Here is an 8,313-nt window from a genome sequence, read left to right as displayed (position 1 = left end):
AGGTACTTGACATGAAATTAAACCCGAAATACACAATTTTTAGGTTAGGAAATACTTCCATAATGATCGCACGTATCTAGCCTGTCGTTTAGATCATGTGACGAGATAAAGAAGCCGTTTTACAACTTCACGCACAGTGATTGCATGGGAAATGACATGAACCATCGATTTCTTTCTCAGGAAATCAACGCCATAATCAACATCACAGAAACTAGTAAGTCTCGCAATTGGCATACCTAGCTACCTGCTGCCAGTTTGCAGTGACTGCTGCATGACCACTTGGTGCAGCAGGTAAGTTAAGCTCAAAATCGAGATCTGTCTCCTTGTTTGGTTAGAGGTACGATGGGACTGATTTTGATTTAAAGTCCATCAGCTTCCAAAGCATCAAACTCTGCATTTTTTCAACATACAAAATGAGCACAGTAAACAGAGAACTGTCTTGTCAGTAAATTAATAGTACAGGGCTTACAACAAAAGTGCCAAAGAAACGTTTCAGGTAAAATCCTGGACCTAAGAACTGATAAAAACTGAGAGTTTGGTGGATCGAATTCAACTACAGAATTTAAATTGATGAGTGGTTCCTGGCTGGTTTACCACTGTAAGGGAAACTAGGTGATTCAGTAACTTTAAGGTGATAATATCTGGTGTTTGAGTCATCTAAGAATAGGCAACTAGGAGTACAAATAAGAGCCATACCGCCCATAAGTTCCTCCTCATCGATGTCATATGGGACATTGTAGCTTCTACCAAGAGTTTCTCGTATTTCATTGCTCACGTCCATAAGATCCATCATCTCGTCTTGCATGCTCTGCGGACTATGAAAGCAAGTATAGATTCACATGGAATTGAAACAAAATTAGACAGGAAAAATAAGCAAGCAAGTGCAGAATCTGGTACACAACAGGATGTCGCATACATCTATATCTTCAATCCTGGCAGTCATAATCATCCCTTTCAGCTCTTTATTGGCTGCCTTAACTGCAATCATCTGTTAATAATTGAAAAACAATTCAACATAAGTTTGGCGGGAGCCCAGAATCAGTAGCGAACTTGATAGGAAGAAGGCAAGATACAGTCTGTTGAGCATCTTCAGTTATTCCCTCTGATGCAAAAGCAACTTGGTCAAGATTATATGTTTTGTTGTGCAACATGTCATGTGTTCTTTCATGCCTGCAGGGAAAGCATACGGAGTACAAAGATTAGAGAGCACCAATAGGCTACTACTGCCACAAAAGGAATGATTAAATGCTAGTACAGAATAATCACCGGAGCAACAAGAGCATTCTGCTTCTGCCTTATCCGTGTCAAGAAGTTGCTAGCTTTCCAAATCAGCGAGTTCTTTGCCTACCAGTACCAGGAAGTTTTGAAACTACACAGGAATGACGTGCTGTAAAGAAGAAGGGAAATCCAAAGGTGTATTGATTCAGGATTTATAATTAATAATGGCAGAAAAAACACCGTTCACCACCCGAACGGTCCCCAGCAAAGAAATACACCACCCGAACTGGACGCCCTCGACCTTCCTTCTTGTCGAGAGCATCTGCAAGCGAGGGAGGCAGGGGAAACAATGGGGGTTCAGAAGAGAACACTACTCAGACTCTGAGAGAGATCGGGGGAGCTGGGATGGGGGCCTGGAGGATGAGGAAGGTGAGGGGGAGGCTGATGTCGCAGGACAGGGAGATGGTGACTTGAGGCAGGGCCGCTGCCGCCGCGCTGGGCCTGCAGATACCGCCGGCGACCACTGCCGCCATGGAAGGGCGGACGGCCAGGCTGCCGACCGGGGAGCAAAGGTGGGGAACTGATGGGTCTCAGCTGCGGCACCGTAAGCAACCGCAGCGGGAAGGAGTCCGGCCGGTGAGGTGGTGGTGGCGTGCGGTGCGGTGCGGGGTGGGGTGGGTGGGTGGCCGGAGAGGAAGACGATGCGCTGGAGGAAGGCAACTCCGGCCAAACTGTGTGTGGGCCGGGCTTCCTGTGATTTGGTGCCCGTGACGGGCCAGTCTATCTGACGGCCCAGAAACGGCCGTGCCGCTTCCGAAAGCAAATCCCTACCTTTTGCGGAAGAAAAGAAAAACGTTATTCGCTTTCAAGAGGCACACGGTCAAGGAAGAAAAACCGTGCTTCTCGCGAAAGGAAAGAAAAGCATGTTCCTTTTTTGTTTTCAAGAGGCACGGCTGTGCGTGTCTCTCATGAAAGAAAAAAACATATTTTTTCCATTTTCAAGAGGCAAGGCCATGCATCTTGCGGAAGAAAAAAAACACGTTCTTTTTCATTTTCAAGAGGCATGCCCATGCCTCTCGTAGAAAAGAAACATATTTTTCGTTTCTGAAAGGCATGGCCGTGCCTCTCGCGAAACCAAAAAAACGTGTTTTTTCGGCCAAATTTTTATTTTCCAAAAGCTAAGAAAGATCAGGAAAAAAAATCATCTAAAAGTCAAAAAAGCGTGCAAATAAAAAATCGAAGGGAGCGTCCAAAGTATGACACGTGACGAAGGCTAAGAGCGTGTCAAGTAGCTCACTCTCTGTCCACCCCAAATGACGTTGCGAGGGCTCCAGAAGAAGTACTTTTTCGTTAGTTGCTCCAAGGAATTTTGGATGTACACACCCATGACCCAAAGCTAGATCCGCCACTGCGGGTCAGCCCGTAGGCGTTAGAGCTATGTCTCGCATTGTGCGAGACCAGAGGTTCCCTCGCATCGAGCGACAACAGTATCGGGCTAGCCGTTTAGCGCGCACAAGACTTAAAATATGGGGAAGAAATATGGGGGCGCCGAGGGATCACTCCCTGGTCTCCCAGCTGATCGAGAGCACTGGTAGCCACTCGGCTTGCCGTTCGTTTCGTGATAAGTTAGTTGGGTGCGGCGTACTTTAGGTGAAACGAGCTGCTTTTCGCAGGGTGTTTTGTTTTGTTTTTTTTTCTGTTTTTTGTTTTTACTTTTATTTTCCACCGGATTTTCTCCTTTACCCACTATTTTCATTGTTTTCGTTTCTTTGCTTTCATTTTTCGTATTTTTTATTTGGGTTTCTTCATTATTATTTTTCTCGCTTTCACTGTGTATTTTCGTTTCTTTATGTTTTCTTCGTTATTCTTCGGTTTTGTTTCCTACTTTGTTGTTTTTTTCTTTTCTCTCGGGTTTCATTGTTTTCCTATACGTATTTTTATATATATCATATATATTTTTCTAATAGATTTTAAGATTTTTCAAATGTTTGATAAACATTTTTTAAATACCACATTAACATTTTTTAAATGGTCAAGATTTTCTCTATACACATTTAACAGTTTTTTGAGATGCTTGTTTAACAATCTTCAAATACAAGTTATGATTTTTTTTAATACAATGTTAACATTTTATATACAAATTTAACGTTTTCTAAATTCTTGATTAAGGAAACTCCAATACTTGTTTAACATTTTCTGAAATGCTTGATTAACATTTTTATGTACGTGACCAAAAAATTTCATTATTTTATAATACATGGTCAGAATTTTTTCTACACACATTTAACATTTTTTAAATGCTTCATTAACTTTTTTCACGTACTTGTTCAACATTTTTTCAAATGCTCGATTATCATTTTCTGAAGACACGGTTAATAGTTTTATCTTTGCACATTTAAAAATTTCCCAATGCTTGATTAACATTTTTCAAATAGTTATTCAACCTTTTTTTCAAATGCTTGAATTATATATTTATACATGATAAAAAAATTCATCATTTTTTAGTGCATGGTCAACATATTTTCTATACAAATTTAACATTTTAAAAATGTTTGATGAACATTTTATAAATACCTATTAAAAAATTCAAATGTTTGATTAACATTTTTTAGATACATGATCAATTATTTTATATGTGAAAAAATTTATCGATACGCATTTAACTGTTTTCCAAATGCTTGGTCAACATTTTTTAAAAGTTTTTTATAGAATTTTTTGTAAAAAAAAGATAAAAGGAGGTTGTGGCCTCCCTAGCTTCTGGGCCGGCCCATTTTGGTATCCCCTACAGGGAGGAGGATTCCCTTGGTCGCGCTTCTGGTCCGGTGGATGGAGAATTCTCCTACCTATTCCAAGCCGAACGCACAGATGAGTGTTCCTAAGCCGGCCCATTACCCATCTTGAGCCATTTTTTCAGATTTTTTTTTCTGAAGTCGGCGTCCAACTCCCGCCGAGCACCACCGAGGACTGTTTATCGCCCACCTCGCGCGAGTTGAGCGTTCTTGGGCTGGCCCATTACCGGTCTTGAGCCGGGTTTTTTTCTTCAGAATTTTATTTTTTGAAGTCATCAGCCAACATGGACCATTTGTCGCCTGCCTCGCACTGTCGCACAGGCTCACCACAGCCAACATGACCACTGCCGAACCGGCAAGGACACGACCATTCGTCCGGCCGTGGTTGGGCGTGTCGTCGTCCCTTGTCCACCCTCGTCGCTGCCTCGCCCTCCTCTCGCGGCATCTAGAAACTCCATTTTGTGCTTCCTTCGTCGACGCCGAGCAGTGAAATGGCACAAGCTCACCAGCTCGGCTGTCAAGGACAGGGGTACTGCGACAACGGAGGAAAAGAAGGTAAATAAAACAAAATAAAATAAAATGGGTAGCACAACTACAAATGAGCTCCAAGTGGCAGAAACAAAATATAAACACGGTTTTAGGGAAGAGAAGCGGCTACCAATTCAACCTCGAAAATTCGTCATAATTCGACTTAGCTAGTGTAGTCATTCAACAACAGGATGTTTAACAGCCGTACAAAGAGCAGCTCCGTATCACTCACTAATATTCCATCGTTCAACAAATTGAGGTGATATACGAAGACCGAATCTGTCCATGTACAAACGAAGGCGTCGACCATCGACGTCGAGATTCAGCTACCAATCGATGTGTTAGGCGCTGTGCTGTAGGCGGTCTCAGTTCAGCCTCCTGCACAAGCAGAAAAAAAACAAGCATCAGGTCAGACAACAAGGTGCAGCACATTATTCCACTACTAGTTGAGAGATCCGCAACGACTGGAATCAAAGCAAACTGAACTTGGTAAGGTGATGTACTGTAGGCAGTCCATCAAGTATCACATGCTTGCATTGGCATTGCAGTCCTGCCCGAAACCACAAGCCTTGGAAAAATTCAGTGTTTTCTTTCTGGTGGTGCCTATATATATATGCAGGAAATTTAGCAGCAAACATATTAGTCCGGATAATCAGAGACCTTTGTTACAAAACTAATGCATGGAACACTGAATTTATAAATTTGTGTAGGTAACCAAACAATGGAAATTTGTCATCTGTTCTAAGACATGGAACAAACATACAACTTCTTTCTTATTTCTTCATGCCTAATGTAAACTTAACAAAGGATGAGATGAGATTATAGGAGAGCTATCAATGCCAATTCACAAGAGTAGATATCAATTAAACCTCAAAATTCAACTCAGCTAGTGCAACCACAGACATGTTAAGAATAGGATGCAGTACCAACGCTAACCACAGACGTTTTGAGTACAGAGCCCATTATCACTCGCTATTATTCCAAAACAATGGGAAGAGACATTCCATCATTCAACGGATCCAGAAGGAACAAAACCAAGGTTTTGCAACCGGGAGCTGAGGCAAGAGAATACCGGGCAATGGGGTGAGTGCTTAAGGCCATATAGAGCTTTGTCAGTCTTGCAGACATGATGCGGAAAGCATGCCAAATAGCAAAGGTAGTACAAGTCTACCTTAGAGGCTATGTTTAAGATGCAACCAGTCTAATATATCGAAGGTCGAGTTCAAAAAACGCTAGAAGAAGTAGAATATTACCAAAGTATGGGAGCAATACTAATCATTTGCACACTTTTTGGTTACATGTATTTACAAAGTGCTGGGCAATCAACTCATGAAATGGGCACATGTATATAAAGCGCTAGAAGAAGTAGAATATTACCAAATCAATCCACTTGAGCTTGGAACTTTTCTTCGGTCAGTGTCGTGGTTTTGTCACGGCAGATGTCCTCTTGAAAGGACTTAGTCGTGGAGCCATCGCTACGGGTTAACTTGAAGGGGTTAAAGAGGACAAGGGACGCAAGAGAGTTTATACTAGTTCGGCCCCTTCGATGAAGGTAAAAGCCTACGTCTAGTTGTGATGGAATTGATGGGGTTTCGATGACCAGGGAGCGAATATGCTTCGCCTAATTCTCAAGTTGTTGTCTGTTGTCCTGAACTACCGCCGGGTCGTCCCCTTATATACATGGGTGACACCCGTCGGTTTATAGAGTCACGAGACCGGCTCATAAATGTGTCCGGTTCGGTCTCCACTCTTTCTATCTTACAATACAAGTTACATACTAATGCCGGTTCACGGCTACAGGCCTTAAACCGGTTCTGGGCCTTGGGCCCTTACATAACATCCTCTTCTGCTTTCATGGGCTTCAAGCATACTCAACTACTGATGAAGTTAACCCGGCCTGTCCTGGCCGGTTTACGCCCAGTAGTAATATCCCCAACATTAGGCCCCATATTTATTTGAACAGGTTCATGTCAATCCTTAATAAAAACTTTGTCTTCAACATCTTCTCATAATTTGGTAAACCGCCATGATGTCATCTTCTCAGATCGTGGTAAACCGTCGTGACGTCATTTATTAAAAACTGTGTATGACACCTCTTCACTAATGGGTCTCCGACAATCGAGGCGACAGCTCTGCCTCACTTCCATATTTGCGCCCCCTTGATTTTCGCGCCTGACACTTATCCCCTGCCTTTATAAATAGGACCGAGGGGTCATTTTCTTTTCCCCCTCGTGCCTCTTCGCGCCGTCCTCCTTGCGCCGCTCAGCCTCTGGAGCTCCGCCGCCACCGTCGACCATCGTCTCTTCTCCGACCTTGGCCACTGCATCACCCTGAACGCACCAGAATACCGCGGCGCCCTTCCGCTTCTTCCTTAGCTCCGGTAAGTTCTCTGCCCTTTCCGCCATAGATCTGTTCTAGGGTTTCAACGTTCTTCGGTGTTCATCAGTCGTTCTTTGTTCATACAATGGTTCTTGAGAAACTCCTGAATATCTGCTCCGTATAATGGTAGCCTTTAGCCTCTATTTCCACTTATGCATCTCAAAACAGTAGATCTCATCCGAACCTTCACTCATTGGTCCAGTATTGCTTCTTAGGTTTTGAATATATTTCCCTTTTCTGATATGCCTTAGATCCAAAACTGCAACATCAACTTGTGAAACCTATTTTCATTCACTTACACATCTGCAGTCTTGACTCTTCGATGTTTAGACTAGGCGGTTTAACTATCTGCCAAAAACGACAACTCGGTATACACCATTAGTCCCCTTTTTGAACCGCCAAACCCTTTTCTAGGGCACTGTTACATTGTTGAACTCCGGGTTATAGATAGCTGACCCTGGTTTAGCAAATATGCATCATCGTATAACTGTCCAACGTATTATTGAACCGGTCAATTATTGTATTGTAGATCTTGCCATGGCCAAACAAGTGTATGAGTGCAACTGGGTTCCTTCTCGAGTGACTGAGGACCAGCTGAATAATCTGGTCAAAACTGTAAGTGCATCTAGTGCCACCCCCAGTTGGTTTTGGAGTATTGACGACAAACCTAGTTGAGGGACTAATGTGTTTGTGAGAATTGCAGGATAACACAGGTAGAAGTCCCTCATTGATTCGGTTTTCCTACCAGAGATGACCCTTAAAAATGTATGAACACATTGATGTCAAAGGTGGTATATGAAGATATTCACATTGAAGACTATGACAAGAGAAGACATCGCATGAAGCCTATGGAGCTCGAAGACTTAGATCTTTCGTAGTTCTTTTTCTTCTTTGTCGAGTCATAGGAACCACCGTACTGTTAAGTGGGGTCCAAGAGAACTAGTCAGAATGACTGAAGTGATGCTTAAACAAAACCTATGTTTTTGAGTGAAGACTATGAGAGCGAATCTTGTCCAGAGTCGGACGAGTCAGCTTTGCTTGTAGCCCAAGTAAAGTTGCCGTGTGAGTTTGAAATCTGACCGTTGGAACACGTGTCAGTTCCTTAGTGACCCAGGGTCATTTCGGACAAATCAGGTCGGGTTGCCTAGTGGCTATAAATAGCCCACCCCCTACAACCATAAATGGTTGGCTGCTCAGATTCAGAGTACGGCTTTTGTCGTTTGAGAGCAACCCACCTCGAAGCCTTTGAGAGAGAATTCCTTGCAAGGATAAAGCCCTAACCACCCAGAGCCAAAGAGAATTAGGCATCACTTAAGTCTTCTTGTCTGTGTGATCTGAAGACTTATTACACTTGAGGACTGTGAATCCTGCAGCCGGTTAGGCATCGCGTTCTGAGCAT

At 43.0% G+C, this 8,313-nt stretch overlaps 1 long non-coding RNA gene across 1 annotated transcript; it reads right to left on the bottom strand.

Annotated features, from left to right (window-relative positions):
* Nucleotides 1-1,880, bottom strand: LOC147988229 (uncharacterized). Its single transcript, XR_015616039.1, has 4 exons — nt 1,267-1,880; nt 917-1,170; nt 697-815; nt 1-391 (listed from the first exon to the last, which is right to left on the bottom strand). It is a non-coding gene; the product is annotated as an uncharacterized LOC147988229 (long non-coding RNA).
* Between the last annotated feature and the right edge of the window lie 6,433 nt (nt 1,881-8,313).

This window comes from Triticum urartu, chromosome 1A (genome assembly GCF_056163025.1).
Source record: "Triticum urartu cultivar PI428250 chromosome 1A, HENAU_Tu73, whole genome shotgun sequence".
NCBI lineage: Eukaryota > Viridiplantae > Streptophyta > Magnoliopsida > Poales > Poaceae > Triticum > Triticum urartu.
The sequence above is the reverse complement of the archived record's forward strand: the minus strand, read 5'-3'. Positions and strand labels throughout refer to the sequence as shown.